At 38.3% G+C, this 17,761-nt stretch overlaps 1 long non-coding RNA gene across 1 annotated transcript in view; it reads left to right on the top strand.

Moving 5' to 3' along the window:
- LOC142143629 (uncharacterized) overlaps positions 1-15,503 on the top strand; it is a 108,062-nt gene extending 92,559 nt beyond the window's left edge. Inside the window, exon 4 of the long non-coding RNA XR_012689556.1 lies at positions 15,422-15,503. This is a non-coding gene — a long non-coding RNA (uncharacterized LOC142143629). The remainder of the gene's footprint in view (positions 1-15,421) is intronic.
- Positions 15,504-17,761: the final 2,258 nt, after the last annotated feature.

Raw genomic sequence — 17,761 nt, forward strand, 5'->3', positions numbered from 1 at the left:
TTTTGCTAGGTGTCCTATTTTATTGCATTGTAAACACTTCCTCAACTCATGTTGTTTATTTTCCTTAAACCAGGTGTTATTATGCTGTGGTTGTGTGTGTCGTCCCTCTAGTGCTTGGATACTCACCATCATTAACCTATCACTTAGTGTCTCTTTCTGTTTATTTATATTCTTATCGTGTTCTATAGCTGACTCCCTGAGAGCATCTACAGTGATCCCTCTCCAGTTCGGTAATGAAGTTTGCACCCTTCTTTTCAAGTTTTCCCTGAGGCCATCCATTAGAACTTTAACAGCAACCTCGCTGTAGTGTACATTATCCTTTATGTCTGATACCCCAGTATATTTGGCCATTGCTATCAGAGCCCTGCAAAAATAGTCTGTTGCATTTTCACTATCTTTTTGCTTGATAGTAAAAATTTTACTCCAGTCCACTATCACTGGAAAATATATGGCCAACTGTGTGATTATATGTCTAATATTGTCCTGATTATCATCCTCTGTTAAGAATTCATCCTCCTCCAACATACAATCCTTAATGAACTTTTGTATATCAGTATTGAGAGGAAAACAGGTCTTCAATAATACTCGCCAATCGTTATTAGTTGGCTCGTAAACATTACTATAATATCTAATAAACTTCTGACATTTGGTCAAATCCTTCCTAGGATCAGGGAAATCAGACAAAATTGAAAATGTTTCAGACCTAGTGCATGGATCATGCTTTGCTACATGTTTTAAGGGTACGTCACCATCTCTGTCCGCTTTCCCATTGGGAACTGCTGTTGTGCAGACAGGATGTAAGTCTACCAAATCACTATGTTCTGAACTAGTTGTTGAAATTGCTGCTGCAGTACAATGGATGTCTCCCCCTGTGATAACCTTTACATTATTCTCACCACTTTCAGCCGCTGCCCCTGCTGGTGGAACCGTTCCCTTTCCTTGCTCTGAAACATTAATTTTAACATTACTTAAAACAACATACAAGTTACTAGTTACAGTTTTCACATTTTTGGTATTGGCTGTACTTTCCGCCTCGACCGAATTTGTCAGGGGCGTGCTTGCGCTCAGTTCTCCACGCTTTGCAACGCACACTTTCGGAACGCTCATTTCCGGTATGCTGATTTCCGCTGTGCGCGCACTTTTCGCCACACTTACTTCCGCTGTGCATTTGCTGCTCTGCCAAGTGTTACCTTCCATTTGCCATGACTTTAAACAATCATCATGTTTATTTTTCAATTCCGTTGACTTAATCAACCATACTTTATCCTTTACGTTATTTATTACCTCTGCATTAAAACTCCCTATTGTTGGGAAAGGCCTAACACACTCTTTGGTCATCTCAACCCCTGTATCGCAATAAGCCGTCGCATATGCACCATATTTATTACACATACGAAACCTTGCTGAATCCCTAAGGCCTTCTTTAGGCAGTCTCTAGCGTATGCTTAGCACCCATGTTGAACAGTAGGGTTCCAGTAATATCACACTATCCTGCCACAATATAGGGTCCCAGGAATACAATATCCTGCCACTACTTTCAACACTCTGCCAACCGCAATCTACCGCTAGAGATATTTTACTGGCCCGTGGACGTATTTGCTACAAGTCCACTCACTTCCTCTTGTTTTAGACAAAAAACCCTAATACAGAAATATCAATGCGGACTAAAGGGTTATCAGCTCCTCGATTACCCCTGACTCTCCAACAAAATCTGCTGAGTTTACACAATTTTAGACAAGGACCCCTAATACAGAAATATCAATGTGGACTAAAGGGTTATCAGCTCCTCGATTACCCCTGACTCTCCAACAAAATCTGTTGAGTTTATTACGCCCGGCAGCATTCGGTAAAGTCAATTACCAGCCTTACCACGTAATTCCTCCCCATTGCTCCCAAGTCGCAATCATGGCTTTCATTATTCTGCCACAATATAGGGTCCCAGGAATATAACAATATCCTGCCACAATATAGGGTCCCAGAAATATCCGTGCTGTGCGGTGCAATCGCAACGCTTACAGATACTAATTATCAGTAAACGATGCGATTACCCTTGGGTGCACGTCGTCAGTATACCTGTCTTGTATACCTGCCTTGTATACCGTACACCAGTTGGGCACCTACCTCGTCAGACAGCAACTGACACTCTATTTAACAATAGATCAAAAAAAAACCTTAGTGTATTTAAAGTCAACAAATCACACGACATACACCTTTTCTGCGCAGAAAATCAAAAAGTTCCCAACAATAGTAATAATGTTCCAGAGGTAACAACTGATTATACTATGCATGTATAACAACTATCAAAACGATTGTTTAACCACGTGGCAATATTACCGGAAGTACACATACTCAATGCAGGAAATACACATACTCTATGCAATGCAATACCCTTTAAAACGCAAAACGACAATAAAAAGAAACATTTTTCTTTCTTGTCCCTAGATTCAAATTAGCGTTCCTTCAGTCTATGCAACAACGGACATTCGGTTTCGCAACACAAATTGAACCACAGGTCTTAAACACATTGCGTTTTTTCCCGTATGAGACGCGCCCGTCAACCCACCCTTTGTTGAGGAACCGAAAATCGTAAGCGTTGCATACCTGCAGATAACGTAACTCACCTCCGAGCCCCCAAATTATTATTAAAGTAATTCTATCGTTTTCAAATAAGCATTGCATAGGCAATTGTATTGTGTTTCTAACACACAAAGTGATTTATTTTAGCAGATGTAAATAGTCAACAATTCAATACATTATTATATTATGATACAGTATAGTACAGCCAATACCAAAAGATACATACATGCCGCTGCTATCACATGCGCTCGCTGCACTAACCACGGGCCCCCCTGGTTATCAGTGATGTCAGTGTGATCAGTGATGTCTGAGGCTGGTGGGGGTGCAGCTATGATTATATATGCAGTCAGTGTTACACAGTGAACAATAGAGATGACGTAGCTTGCTTCTATAGGTCCAGACAAGGGTGGTTCCAGGGTAAACAGGTCATAGGCTGATTCAATCTAAGGAATCCAAAGGAGGGGGTCATCTATCCAGGGGATGAGCTCTGATCTTCCCGCCAAGATTACTAATCCTAATAGTCCATAATTCCTTAACATTAATAACTTGCGTATGCACTCTGCGATCCCTTCGCAGAGTGAACCGGACAGTCACAAAATGTAAAGGGGATTAGTATGATATCAGACATGACACATTTATTATGACCTGAACCTTAAATAACACTAAAGTGTGCATATAATCATAATATATAAAATAATAATAAACCAAATACTGTCAGCTCATAAATCACATTGGAATGGAATCTATAAATATATATGTGAAACTAAATGTTATAGTGCGTGTGCGTGCGTGCGCATTTTACCGTGCGATCGCACCATGCCACGTGTTACGTGGCGTATGGATCACAATCGCACGGCAAAACAATATTAACCAATATACTTTCGTTCATCCAATTATACGACTTCGACAGTCCACCCTTTGATAGTACAATAAACTATCACCTTAAAGATGTTATATGCAGGATCTCAGTACCACGTTTCATTGTTATGTAATGCAAATCCCCCTTGGGGTATGACCACGCTGTTTGTAGATCTAAACAAGTTATCATAAGAGAGTCTTAATCCTCAAAACGATTTCTTCTTTTACTATAGACCGTACATTTCTGGAGCTTGGAGATAACCTTTTGTATGCCCTTCAAGGGTGCAATAAAACACGTAATACATTATTTGGAAGGGTACAAGGTACAATAGAACATGTATCAGCTATACAGAATACTCTACTACAGTTCTTCAAGTTTAACAGGTTCATCTGTCCAACGCATGTCTTTAAGCTCAGAATACATTTAAACACTTCATGTTCATCAATAGCGTGTGCAAGTGCGTGTGCGTGCGTGCGCATTTTACCGTGCGATCCATGTTACGTGGCGTACAGATCGCAATCGCACGGCAAAACAATATTAACCAATATACTGTTTGCAAAAGTTAAAGTTATAAGTTATATTGTTAAAGTAACTGTTATAGAGTTTAGTGATCAGAGAGATATTACAAGACAGTCAGTAGAAGGGAGAGAAGTACATCTTAGTGGTATAAAACTAGTGATGCCTGTGTAAATTGTGTATTGGATGCTAGCTAGTATTATTCTCAAGTTACCCTTAACCATTGTTTGAACCAAAGAGATATATTTTGATCTAAAAAAATCTTCAAAAACATTAGAAGTCCACGCCTCACTAATAAATGTGCTGGTGTGGCTTCTAAAGACCACAACTTTCATACCCTTTCCCTGTACTTCGCATACCTACCCTTTGTGCCCTATACCTTATTTTGAAAAATGTTATTGCTTCTAAATACCAGCCTGGTGTAGCAATATGTCATTTGTGTGTGCCTGTGTTCCTATGTAGAGGGTGGAGGGTTCCTTAGTCTCTGGTGTTTCTATTCAAGAATATTAATCCACGAAAAACCTATGGTACTTAGACTAAGGTGGAGGCACTGTGCAACAAAGGAAATGAGTCAAATGTTTATTTACAGACGGGACTCACAAACCCGTACACACACCAAACCAGAAAAAAGGGGTGTTACATTGGAGACACTGCTGAGATCCGTGTCACAAACTAAGAGTTGCTTATGCAAAAAGAGCGCCATTGCAAAATAATCACAGGAAAACATTTACAGCTAGTGTGAACAACTATCAAGAGTTGCAGACCGTTGTTTTGCGCTGTGTAACGAACTGTCCAATATTATGGATGAAAATATAAACACCCAGGATAAGCGATGGAATACCAGGTCTGCCACAAAAGTACTCATGCACGGTATATACAATAGAAAGGTAAATTTATTAAAACATTCTAAAAACCACATGAAAATGGTAAATGCAATATAACCACATGTTGGAGAATATCAGCGCTATGCACAAATAAGAGAAGTGGTTGCACAAGCTGCTGGACTGGTTATATACCAACATTTTTGATGATTTGAACATCGTGTAGGTGCACCTACTTTGCTATATGTTCTAATTGGCACTGATATTCTCCAACATGTGGTCATATTGCATTTACCATTTTAATGTGGTTTTTAGAATGTTTTAAAAAATTTACCTTTCTATTGTATATACCGTGCATGAGTACTTTTGTGGCAGACCTGGTAATCCATCGCTTATCCTGGGTGTTTATATTTACATTTTTGGGGTGCAGATCCCCAGTGTTGGTACCTCGTCTGAGCAGCCATTTTTAATGCCGGAATAAGTTTTTACATTTGTTGATACTTTTTCTGCATATCCGGCATTGATCATGACTTCCCTATCTAGTTTTGAGGATAGGAGTAGGAGAAGACAATCCTATTTGAATTGTGAATCCAGCCGCACCAGTGTCCCACCAAGGGAATTAAGTCTCAATAGAGACTTTAATAAGTTGGAGAATTTACTTAAAGCCGAGATGAGACACTGATGTTGATATGTTATCCCAATGGAATTCAACATTGGATGAGTGTTCTATTTCTTTAATGAAAATACTAATCAAATACAGAGAAGAGAAAGCTAAAAATTTGACTAGAGAGATTGAAGTCATTAAAAACAAGCTAGAGACATATGAGGATACAGAAACCCTTATTCAAAGGGATAAAAAGATAAATGAGAGAGTAGTAGAGTATGAACGTCAACTCATACATACCAAAGAGTCTAAGTATGATAGAGATGTACAAGATTACCAACAAGACAAAGTGAGAACCTACAATAGATTTAGGAGAGATGGAAAATTAGATAGAAGTTCTAGTAGAGGAAGACGTTGGGAGGTAAGACCTCAATTCAGACCTCCAAGGAGAAATGATGCCCCCTCCCCCTCTAGTAAATATAATGACTCACCACAAAGAAGGAGGTCCACTGAAAGGGAGAAATATCGATCTGATAGAACACACTCACAGGACCAAAGAGTCGTAAGACCAAAAACTTATAAAAAGTTTTTTGAAAAAGACTCTAAATGGTCAGGCGATGAGGAATCTAGTTGGGCACCATCTTTAAATAAAATCAAAAATAAAAATTCAGAAGGAGTCTCTTTTTTAGGGATACATCAATCACAAAAAGAAAAGGATATAACACACCCAAATCGATACCAATTACTCTCAACAGGCACAACAAAAAAGAGATCAAGACACCTATCAGAGGACAGGGAAGATACATCAGACCTAGACACAAGGAGTTGGAACTAGTACCAGGTTGTACTGGTGAATCCACAAAAAATCTTAATGTTCAGACTGAGCTAGATAGGAGAATGGGCCATAACAAGGGAAAGGAAGACCTAAATAAGGTCATACAAACTAAGAAGAGAGATATTTGTGGTAGAAAGAAAAAGAAAAAGAGAAATATTAAAAACAAAAATAATAATAAAACAAATAAAAACAAAAATAAAAGTAAAATCAAAGACAAAAACACAAAGTATACTATGAGTAGTGACCTTAGGTCACCTGAAAGTAGAGGGGTGTTTAATTTATCAAAAAAAGAGTTGACAGAAGCAGAGATTGAACTTCTTAGTAAGGGGCTGAATTTTGCCCCATCAACAGGTCCTAATCTATTTGAATTATTTACCGAACTGAATAGGTATATGAGACTACTTTGCCGTAAAAAATATTTTATAAACAAAAAATTGAAGACTAAAGGACTAGACACTACATGTCAACCTATTGTTGTAGATACTGAGCAGGAAGCTCAAACATTGAATATTTTAGAAAAACTGTGGGATGAGAACAATTGTGTGGTAGACCCTTCTGTCACTATTTTTGATATAAATCAACAAAATATAGGTAATAGATCAAAATTTAAAGTAAAATCTGAGTTTTTCCCAGTTCATATGAAAAGCCTACAGATTGACGTTTTCTATAAAGTGACCATGGAACAATTTAAAGATCTATGCTCTTAGAAGAATAGTTCGAATAGGGGTAAGAAAGGAAATGCAAAGACTAACAAAAAGAAAAGGCTTGTTAATCTATCATATGAAGAGCATGAGGCTCTGAAGTTTTTACAGCAGGACCCATCCATCATTATTAAGAATGCCGATAAAGGCGGGGGAGTTGTCATTCAAGATCTGATAGACTATAAGAGAGAAGCACATAGGCAATTAGATAATGATGCGTTTTACAAGAAGTTACCAAGTAACCCTGGTGAACTATACAAATCACTATTGAAAGATTTTCTAGCTTTAAGTATGGAGGAAGGCACAATTTTAAAAAGGGAAATGGAATTTCTGTATGTATCTCATCCAATTACACCAATATATTACCACTTGCCGAAAATTCATAAACAATTAGTCACCCCCAGGGCGTCCTATAATTTCGAATCTCGGCTCGCTGACAGCTACCCTCTCGAGTTATGGGGATTTTTACTTACAACCACTAGTAATTAAATTAAGATCACATATACGTGATTCTTCTTATCTTTTAGGTTTATTACAGGATATTATATGGGATGATACTTTTGCATTTCTAACCATGGATGCCGAATCCCTATACACAAACATCACTCACACAAAAGGGATAGAGGTTATTGAAGAAACACTTAGACAAAGTGGTGAATTGTCAGTTGAACTCCAAAGATTTCTGGTTGACTCAATATCCTTTATTTTAACACATAATTATTTTCTATTTGATGGGAGTTATTATTTACAGACCAAAGGGACGGCCATGGGGACGTGCTTCGCCCAGAGCTACGCCAACCTATATGTGGGGGCCTTCGAAGAATCCCACGTGTGGGTGGGCAAGTTCGGGGCGGACCTCGTCCTCTATGGCCGCTATATAGACGATTTGTTTTTTATTTGGAAAGGGGGAGAATCAGGAACACGGGCTTTTGTAGATTACATGAATCAGAATGACTATCACCTTAAATTTACCTATTAATATCACAAAACTAAGATGGAGTTTCTAGATTTGTCTCTAATGGTTAAAGATGGTAATATCTCAACTTCCACATTTTTTAAAAAGGTAGATTGTAATAATTATCTTCACTTTAAAAGTGCCCATTACCATAAATGGAAAAAGAATTTACCAAAGGGATAATTTATGCGCATTTGTCGCAATTGTTCGGACAAAGATGTTTTTTTACAACAAGCTAGGATAATGTCAAAAAATTTCCTTGATAGAGGATATCCTCCTTTGCTGGTTCAACAAGCATTTGAGGAAGTAGAACTAATGAATAGGGGGACTCTGTTGAACCCTAATGAGAAGCTTTTAGATCTGGGATTGGAAGTAGATTCAGAAATTAACAACAAGAAAATGGCAACGAAAAAGGTCAAAAAGAATGACAATGCAGAATGGGCTTTCATTTCCAGATATAATGAGTCTTCTACAGCAATAAAGAATATACTATGCTCTAACTATTCTATTTTAAAACAAGATCCGGTTTTGAAATCAATTCTACCAGAAAAATCATTAGTGGTTTTTAAAAAAGCCAACAATTTAAAAAACATTTTAGCACCAAGTTTCCTGAAATCACGACCATTAGTTAAAAATACGGGTGATAATTCCCTATTAAGTAATGATAATCCTTCCATAGGAACACATTTGCAATGGTTTCCATCGGTTCCTGATGGCTCTTATAAATGTGGTGGGACATGTTGTATAACCTGTGGTTATATTAAGAACAAAGTACATGCAGTGGAAAATTTGGAGACCAATAGAATGTATAACATACGTGGTTTCATCAATTGTAACTCATCCTATGTGATTTATTTATTAAGGTGTAGTTGCAACCTATATTATGTAGGTAGGACAACAAGAAAACTTAAATTACGTTTTAATGAATATAGGAGAAATATTCTGAAGGGATTAAGATCCCATAGTGTTTCGCAACATTTTTTTGAAAAACATAATAGCAACCCAGAAAGTCTCTCGATAACAGGGCTAGAATTTGTAAAATATACAGCTAGAGGAGGAGATCGATATAAGAGATTATGCAAACAGGAAGTCTACTGGATTTATCTTTTAGATACATTGTATCCCGTAGGTCTGAATGAGTCACTTGAACTGAATGATATCATATGAAATAAATTGAATTGGCTATAAATATACTTTGATATACATTTGTTGTTTCATGTTTGATACAAGAATATTTACATTAGCTATATAACTTGTAAAGATCTTTTGTGTAGTCTGATGATACAGATACTAATGATAATATTGGTCTATGATATATTTGGATCTGATATTTAGGATACTCAGTTATGTTTTTTGAAAGAAAGTTTTTTAGAAAATTTAAAATAAAAAAAACTTTGGTTATATAATATTTGGGAAGATGAATACTATGTAATAAGACCTATATCCTATTTCAAATAGGATGATATATGTATTGGGATAGTATTACAATTCTTTTTAGGAATGTTTACATTGGTTAATGGTTTCTGTTAATTGATCTAATATCCTCTATGATGGGGACTGAGCACTCATGCATGGAGAACGAAGAGTTAATTTTTTACCATGTGTTAATTGTTTGCAATTAGCTGTGAATTTAAAAGACGACCAGGGTCAGTGTGAATCTTATCTCTGAGGAAATCACCTATACGCGTCAGGTGAGCAAAAATATTCTGTTGGCTGAAACCGAGTGCACACAGTGCTTCTTTATCAGCAACCGCTAATCTCTTAGCAATTTTTGGAGAGTCCCGTAGAAGACGGGTGCGCACCTCTATGAAGTCGGGAGTGCGCGAATCCATGCACTACTGTTTGCTGACAGCGTGGAGCGGATAGGAGCAGTGATTGGAGCTCCGATTATATATATTTTTTACATCTATCAACCGGAGGAGGTTCATTCAATACAGGAATCGGAATATACCTACAAGGTACTGGTCTTGCGATATGATGCCAGGGATCTGGTAAGAGACTTTGATATATCTTTGACTATACCATTTGGAAACCTGTCACCATCTATGTAGGTTATCCTCCTACAACACACTGTTTACAGCTCCACACTGCGGCTCCACGATCATTGGGAACTTTGTCTCCATGCAACATATACCATACAGCGCTATACACAAATAAGAGAAGTGGTTGCACAAGTTGCTGGACTGGTTGTATACCAACATTTTTGATGATTTGAACATCGTGTAGGTGCACCTACTTTGCTATATGTTCTAATTGGCACTGATATTCTCCAACATGTGGTCATATTGCATTTACCATTTTAATGTGGTTTTTAGAATGTTTTAATAAATTTACCTTTCTATTGTATATACCGTGCATGAGTACTTTTGTGGCAGACCTGGTAATCCATCGCTTATCCTGGGTGTTTATATTTACATTTTTGGGGTGCAGATGTAAAAACTTATTCCGGCATTAAAAATGGCTGCTCAGACGAGGTACCAACACTGGGGATCTGCACCCCAAAAATGTAAATATAAACACCCAGGATAAGCGATGGATTACCAGGTCTGCCACAAAAGTACTCATGCACGGTATATACAATAGAAAGGTAAATTTATTAAAACATTCTAAAAACCACATTAAAATGGTAAATGCAATATGACCACATGTTGGAGAATATCAGTGCCAATTAGAACATATAGCAAAGTAGGTGCACCTACACGATGTTCAAATCATCAAAAATGTTGGTATATAACCAGTCCAGCAGCTTGTGCAACCACTTCTCTTCTTTGTGCATAGCGCTGATATTCTCCAACATGTGGTCATATTGCATTTACTATTTTAATGTGGTTTTTAGAATGTTTTATTAAATTTACCTTTCTATTGTATATACCGTGCATGAGTACTTTTGTGGCAGACCTGGTATTCCATCGCTTATCCTGGGTGTTTATATTTACATTTTTGGGGTGCAGATCCCCAGCGTTGGTACCTCTTCTGAGCAGCCATTTTTAATGCCAGAATAAGTTTTTACAATATTATGGATGAACTGGTTGCGAAGGTAGCCACATAATCAGATGTGGATGCGAAGACGTAAAGTTTTAAACAGATGTGGTGATGGTCAAAACCCGTATATTATTATTAGAGATGCTCAGGCTCGGTTCCTCAAGAACCGAACACAACTGAACTTAGTAGATCCGAGTACCGAGCCTAGCCCTCAGAATTGAAAACGAGGCAAAACGTCATTGTTACGTCGTCGGATCTCGAGTTTTGGATTCTATAAGTACCGTCCTCGGCGGCGATCCAGCACCATTTCACAGAGGGACACCGAAGGGGTAGCACAGTTCTTGGCAGTCTCTAGTGCAGTCTAGGGTAGCGTCTTAGGTAGAAATGAAAGAGTGGCATTCAGGAGAGCTCCATTGCTCCATTGCTAATTGTCATTGCTGAAATAGAAATAATAGGGCTGGCAGGCTTGGTCTTCTAAATCTGCAGTCACATTGTACCGTGTTATATAGATAAAACATAAAGAGGAGAGCTCCTTTGCTCCATTGCTAATTGCACCACTTTTCTTTACTGACACTGATGTGTGGCAATATTTCCTAGATGTGGTAGGAACAGCCAGGTCGCTGCAGTCTTTGTCTGAAAGTGTATGAAAATAATATTGTGACGTGTGAGGTGGTCAAAATTGACTGCAAATGACTTGAAATTAGCGTTATTGAGGTTAATAATAATGTAGGGGAACAAAAAGAAAAATTTGTGATTTTAGCAAAAAAAAAATCGTGATTTTAGGAAAAAATCGGGATCCATAACCAAAACAAGCAAGGGCGGTTTTGCCAAAACCAAAACCAAAACACGAAGTTAATCCAGATCCAAAACCAAAACTATACCCAGAACATCTCTAATTATTATTTTTATTATTATTATTATTATTATTATTATTATTATTATTATTATTATCGTAGATTTGTAAGGCGCCACAGTGCTCCGCAGTGCCGCACACTAGAGAAAACAGGACATACATTAAACAAGGACATACAAGGTAGACAAAATAAATGCAGACATTAAAACAAAGGTATGGAGGACCCTGCTCATTAGAGAGCTTACATTCTAAGTGGAAGAGGGCACAGTTGAAACAATTGGATCGTATACTGTGTTACTGAAGGGTCAAATCAGGTTAAATGAAGACTTGCTTTCCCCTGCCATTCAGGAGATGCCCCAGAATTAAATTCTACTGACGGGGAGGAAAATCACTCTCATATGTAATTTCCAGATACTCGAAGACGAGAAAATTCTTCTTTAGGCTCCAGTGAAGTATCTGAAACAAAGAGCCAGTTGTTGAACAAAATCAAAGATCAGTTAGGGAAATCCCAGCATGATGGTGAGTATCGGAGATTGAGACCCTTCTCATCTATTCAACTTGTTGCGACTGGAGAAGACGTTTATGAGATATGGAAAGACACTGCTGCCATATATCTATAGGAGTGGTACTGTCCTGAAACTGAGGTCTTAAGTAGGGGGGCGGAGTCTCCCTCTAGTGTTGCTCATTTCAAGGATATTACCTCACGAAGAACCTACGGTACACAGAGTAAGGTGGAACAAAGGAAATGAGGTAAAGAGTTTATTTACAGACAGGACACACAAATCTGTACACACACCCGAACAGAAATAGAGGGTATTACAATAATAATACCTGAAGCTGGCCTTATCAGATACTTTCAATGGAGTTCCATTTGCTCAACATAGGTACAAAATATGCACTTACACATAGTAATGAGCTATTTTATCTACATATTATATATTATCACCTTCACAATTATGACGTCTGCATAAAGACAGGCCCAATGTTCTCTTACATTCATTAGTATTTTTAAGAACTGAGAAAGGATCGAATGAGCAGTATTCGGGATAAATTGTTAAAGAAGGTTAAGAAGGTTAAGTTAAGAAGGTTAGGGGGTGTCAAAATGTGCAATTGGCAAACGAATTAGCCATTGCCCTGAATAGTGCAGTTGTAAAGGATAATTTGCCAAAGTACAAAAATTTGCCCCCACAATACAATTGCACCAGTCACCTGGTATTGTGTGGGTATGTGTGTAATGCACCTCCTCCCTAGTTCTCTTTTGCCCTTGTTAGCTCTTGGGTATGGGCACAGGTCACCTGGGAGGCCCCACACATGTGGATCTGACAACAGATAAATACAGTTTGTGAACACAGGTATTGTAGCTGGGTGGTGCAGTGGAAACAGATGTCACAAATGATTGGGTACCAAACCATCTCTTGTAGCAAAGAGAACAATCATGTATTTACACTCCTCCTCCAGCTCCAGACTTGGGTTGCAGTTACATAGCAAAAATATGTACACAGTTCTTCTTCTTACACCTCCACAGTTCTTAGGTGGTAGTTGAACAAAAGTGTTAAATAGTATAAAATAATAAGTCCTCTCCCCCTGCATGTTCGCTAAATTAGACTTTTCAATGTAAGTAAATATAAACTTTCCAGATTAATTGGTCTCAGTCTAACATTTTCCTTATTCATCAGGAGATACCTGAGGAGGGAAGGGCACAACACCCCTTACAGTGAACATAAAATATCTAATAATATGTAAAACTATGTTACCTTTAATATTAAGGGTTATTGAATATCTTAAAACCAAAATACATGTCTACATCTGTCTATGTCTAGTAGAGTAAACTTAATTAATATGATAATTCAGCACAATGTTTCTACCCATTACAAAATGGCCCTACATACATCCCTGGGCTTATCTTTCAAAACAATATTGCATACCTCACCTCTCTAGTCTAGATAGAAAGAAGGTAAGGATCGGGTACTCATTTTATGTAAAAACAAAACCAAGGGTGTGTTAAGACTTAACCTAACCTAACTTACAAAACAACTACATGGGTTCATGACTCCCACTAATGGGGTCATACACTGGTCATACATCCTCCGTGCACCCCCATTCTTGTCAGGGACCTGGAATCTCACACTTAAATTCCTAGGTCCATCACCACCACCAGCTGCCAGAGGTATAATTTTTGAATTTTTTTAACCACCTGTGTATTCAGGGGATCCTCTGGTTGTGGATAAACCACCCACACCATAGCTGGAGCGGAAGGAGGGCAACAACGAATGAAGTACTATACTACATCTGGCACCCCAAGTAAGTGCACCGCACAGTGAGGGTCACAGTTGCACAACTGATATTTCTGAAAGAGTGGGTTGAGGAGTCACCAGAAAAAAACTTACAACACTTTCTAAATGAACTGTCCTCGCATACCCCTCGTCAGACGCTGCTAGAAACCAAGATATCTAAACATATATAGAAATACAGTCCTGCTCACCCAACAAGCAATGGAGATTTGGAACTTGCACACAATTATGGGAAAAACAGGTATAGATCCAGATGCAACTACTTGGGGTGATGTATTTTTTTAAGAGCTAGTATAAATGGAGAAAGATAACATATGGTACAAATTGGTCAACTATATACTAATAACCACTTGAAAACCATTGAACAATTGAGGGAAAAGTTTAAGATTACAAATATTTTTTTTTATAGCTTTTCAAGTACAGTTTAATAACAGTAAGATTAATAACAGTAAGTCATGCCCCACTTAAGGCAGTTCTGCAGAACTGAAGCTCACGGAAAACACTTTCAGCAATAAATGTATATGTTCACCCTCAAATTGCAACTGGGCTTCTAACATTAGCAAGCCTATTTATTGAAAACATGTGATAGGGATGTTTTTTTTTTTCATTGTCGCTTATCGGAATGATAGAAGACCTCCTTTTGCAATTAATTTATTAATAAAATATCGCCGGGACAACTGAGTGATACTGCTTTGCCGGGCCAGTCTCTACGGGTATGTGTATGGTGACCTGGGTAGCTGGTTCACGCATGCGCAGTGGAACTGAATGCACAAACTTGGGGAAAAAGTCAATTAAAGGAAGGTTTAAAAACATAAATTTTCATTAATTTTCTCTTGCTATTGCCATCCTTATCGGATCATTTAATATATATGCTAATAAGACACCAATATGAGACTGAAATTTTGCAGGTGGCTGAGGAATTAGGTTTATATTGAGAGATGCCACATTGTGTCAAGTTTCGATGGATACAACTAAATATATCACTCCTCTTCGATTATATAGAATGTAAAGAAGTAATAATTCTAACTACCCCAAATGTACATAAATGTACATGTGCATAAGGTTCCTTTTGGCACCTGTTATGGGACTATGCTGGAGTTCAAACATTTTGGTTAGTTGTTGTGGTATGTCCAAGTAACGTGTGTGGATATTCGACTTTTAACTCCTTTGATATGTATATTTTGATTTTTAAAGCGGTAAATAACAGATCTGGGGGTGTTTGCAGCCTTGATAGCTATATGGAGAATGTGATTTTTGCATTCATGAATAATTCTCTCAGGACACCATTCTCTCTTGTGTACATGACACTTCATTCCACTACCACATCATGTATGTATTACTGAGCAGAATAAAATACATGTATTAATTGATGTGCTAATACTTAACTAAAGTTGTCTCCCATGTTCTCTTTCACCCTTCTGCAACAGGTTGACATGTTAGGAAGGATGTCCTTCTCTAACTAAACAGCAGACAGTGACTGACAGCAGTGGATTCACACACAGACATGGGCAGGGCCTGATCAACCACTGGGGCGCTGAGTCCTGGGGGGCGCAGCGCGGCACTCTAGCAAGCTGTTTTGTTTTTTGTTTTTTTTGTGTTTTTTTCAAATGCCGGCGATCGGCTTCTTTCTCCTCTGATGGGGCCGCCCCTGTTCACAAGGGGGCGGTCCCGCATGTTCCTATACCCAATCATGCAGCTAACAGCATCTCATGCTGTTAGCTGTTAGCTTCTGCTGTTAGTCAGTGTATTGCTTAGTGTGGTCACGTGAGATCTCACATCTCACGTGACCACACTAATCACAGAGAGTGCGCCCGCAGTGACAGTGCAGCTAACAGGGTCAGAGGCTGTTAGCTGCGTGTGAAGATGACAGAAGCGCCGGCTGGTGAGAGGAGGAACAGAAGACAGCAAGGTAAGTGCAGCTTGTTAAATATCAGGGGGGGGGAGACACATCGGATGTGGAGGGGGGGAGATGACTGGGGGGACTAATGAACTGGCTAATGTGGCTAACGAGGGGGGTCTTATAAATTGGATATGGGGGGGATTAATGAACTGGCTAGTATGGATTGGATAGGGGGGATTAATGGAGTGAAAATGGGGAGGTAATGAACTGGTTACAGGGGGTGCTTATGAATTGGATAGGGGGGCTTATGAATTGGATGAGGGGATTAATGGAATGGCTAGGGGGGATTAATGAAGTGCAAATGGGGATTAATGAACTGGCTAGAGGGGGTGCTTATGAATTGGATAGGGGGGGCTTATGAATTGGATGGAGCGGGTTAATGAAATGGCTAGGGGAGGGGATTAATGAAGTGAAAATGGGGAGGTAATGAACTGGCTAGAGGAGGGTTAATGAATTGGATAGGGGGGATTAATGAAATGACAATAGGGAGGTAATGAACTGGCTACAAGGGGGGGGTTAATGAATTGGATAGGGGGGTCATACACTGTCTGTTGTGGGTCGATAGGGGGGGATGAATTAGCTGGTGGCGGAGGTGATGAAATAGCTTGTGGGGGAAGGATCTCTGTATTGTGTGGCGGTGATGTGGATGCTGACTGTGGTTTCAGCGGTCACTAGAATACTAAATACTAGATAGACAGGGCTGGTAAATGTTACTATATGAGTGTAAATAAATTTCATATATTTTATTGTCTATGTCTGTACTAGGGGGTTGTTTTGTATCATTCAGGGTTTGTTAAAATTTGGCACTATAATACAATTTTTGCACATTTTAAATACAGGACTCCCAAGTTTTCAGAAGCCAGGCAACGGACAACGCTCCAAGAACAAGCAAAAGAGAACACCAGGTAGTCTACGCTGCAAGATCAGGTAAGAGAGGAAGTGCTTAATGAAGTGTGTTTTATGTATTAATTAATGTTTTACAATTTTGTTTACATATATATATATATATATATATATATATATATATATATATATATATATATTTTTATTTACCCACACATTGGTGTGGGGGGGGGCGGTAACCAGTGTAGTAGCCTAGGGCGGCTGTGACCCTTAATCGGGCCCTGGACATGGCTAGTGATGTCACAGCAACTCAACTGACTGCTTTCTTGGCTTTTTGACCCATTTCAGATCCCATTAGGAATTTAGAGCAGCCATAAAAAGTCAGCTTATCACTAAAAAATGTATTTTAAATTGTTCATGTCTGAAAATGTGAATTTTGGGATTTAGAGTTGGTAATTTAATGTATTGTCATAAGTTGAGTAAGTAATGCTAAATTTAAGTTTATCATATGACTAATGGGGCACATTACATTACTGCTGTTTCTTTCATGAAATTGAAATGCCTTTTAAATGACAGGAGTAATGATCTAAACAAATGGAGAAGTCTGAAGTTTCTGTTTTACAAGGTATGATTAAAGTTTGACTTTTGGCTCTGTTTTGGAGCTCTTCCTCCAAATAAATTTATATGGTCCATTAGCAGATGGGTATTTAACTCCAAAATAAATAGCTATATGTTTCATGTTTTGCATTGCTTTGCACTCGCTCTGTGGTATCATCACCAGCATACTATTTGATAAGCTATGCAGGAATGAATGTGTTTATTGCTTCTAAACATGTGTGTGACTTGAGCTGTTTATCTGCTGTCTATTTATACTTGTAGAGCAGGCGATAGATCTGAAAAAGAAACAAACAGTCCTATAACACAAACAGTTTTGCATTCCCTTTAATACTAGAATAATATTTTAATAGTAATACATTTCAACACATGTATAGTCGTAACCAAAAATATTGACACCCTTACAGTT

Source organism: Mixophyes fleayi, chromosome 1, assembly GCF_038048845.1.
Source record: "Mixophyes fleayi isolate aMixFle1 chromosome 1, aMixFle1.hap1, whole genome shotgun sequence".
Taxonomy (NCBI): Eukaryota; Metazoa; Chordata; class Amphibia; order Anura; family Limnodynastidae; genus Mixophyes; species Mixophyes fleayi.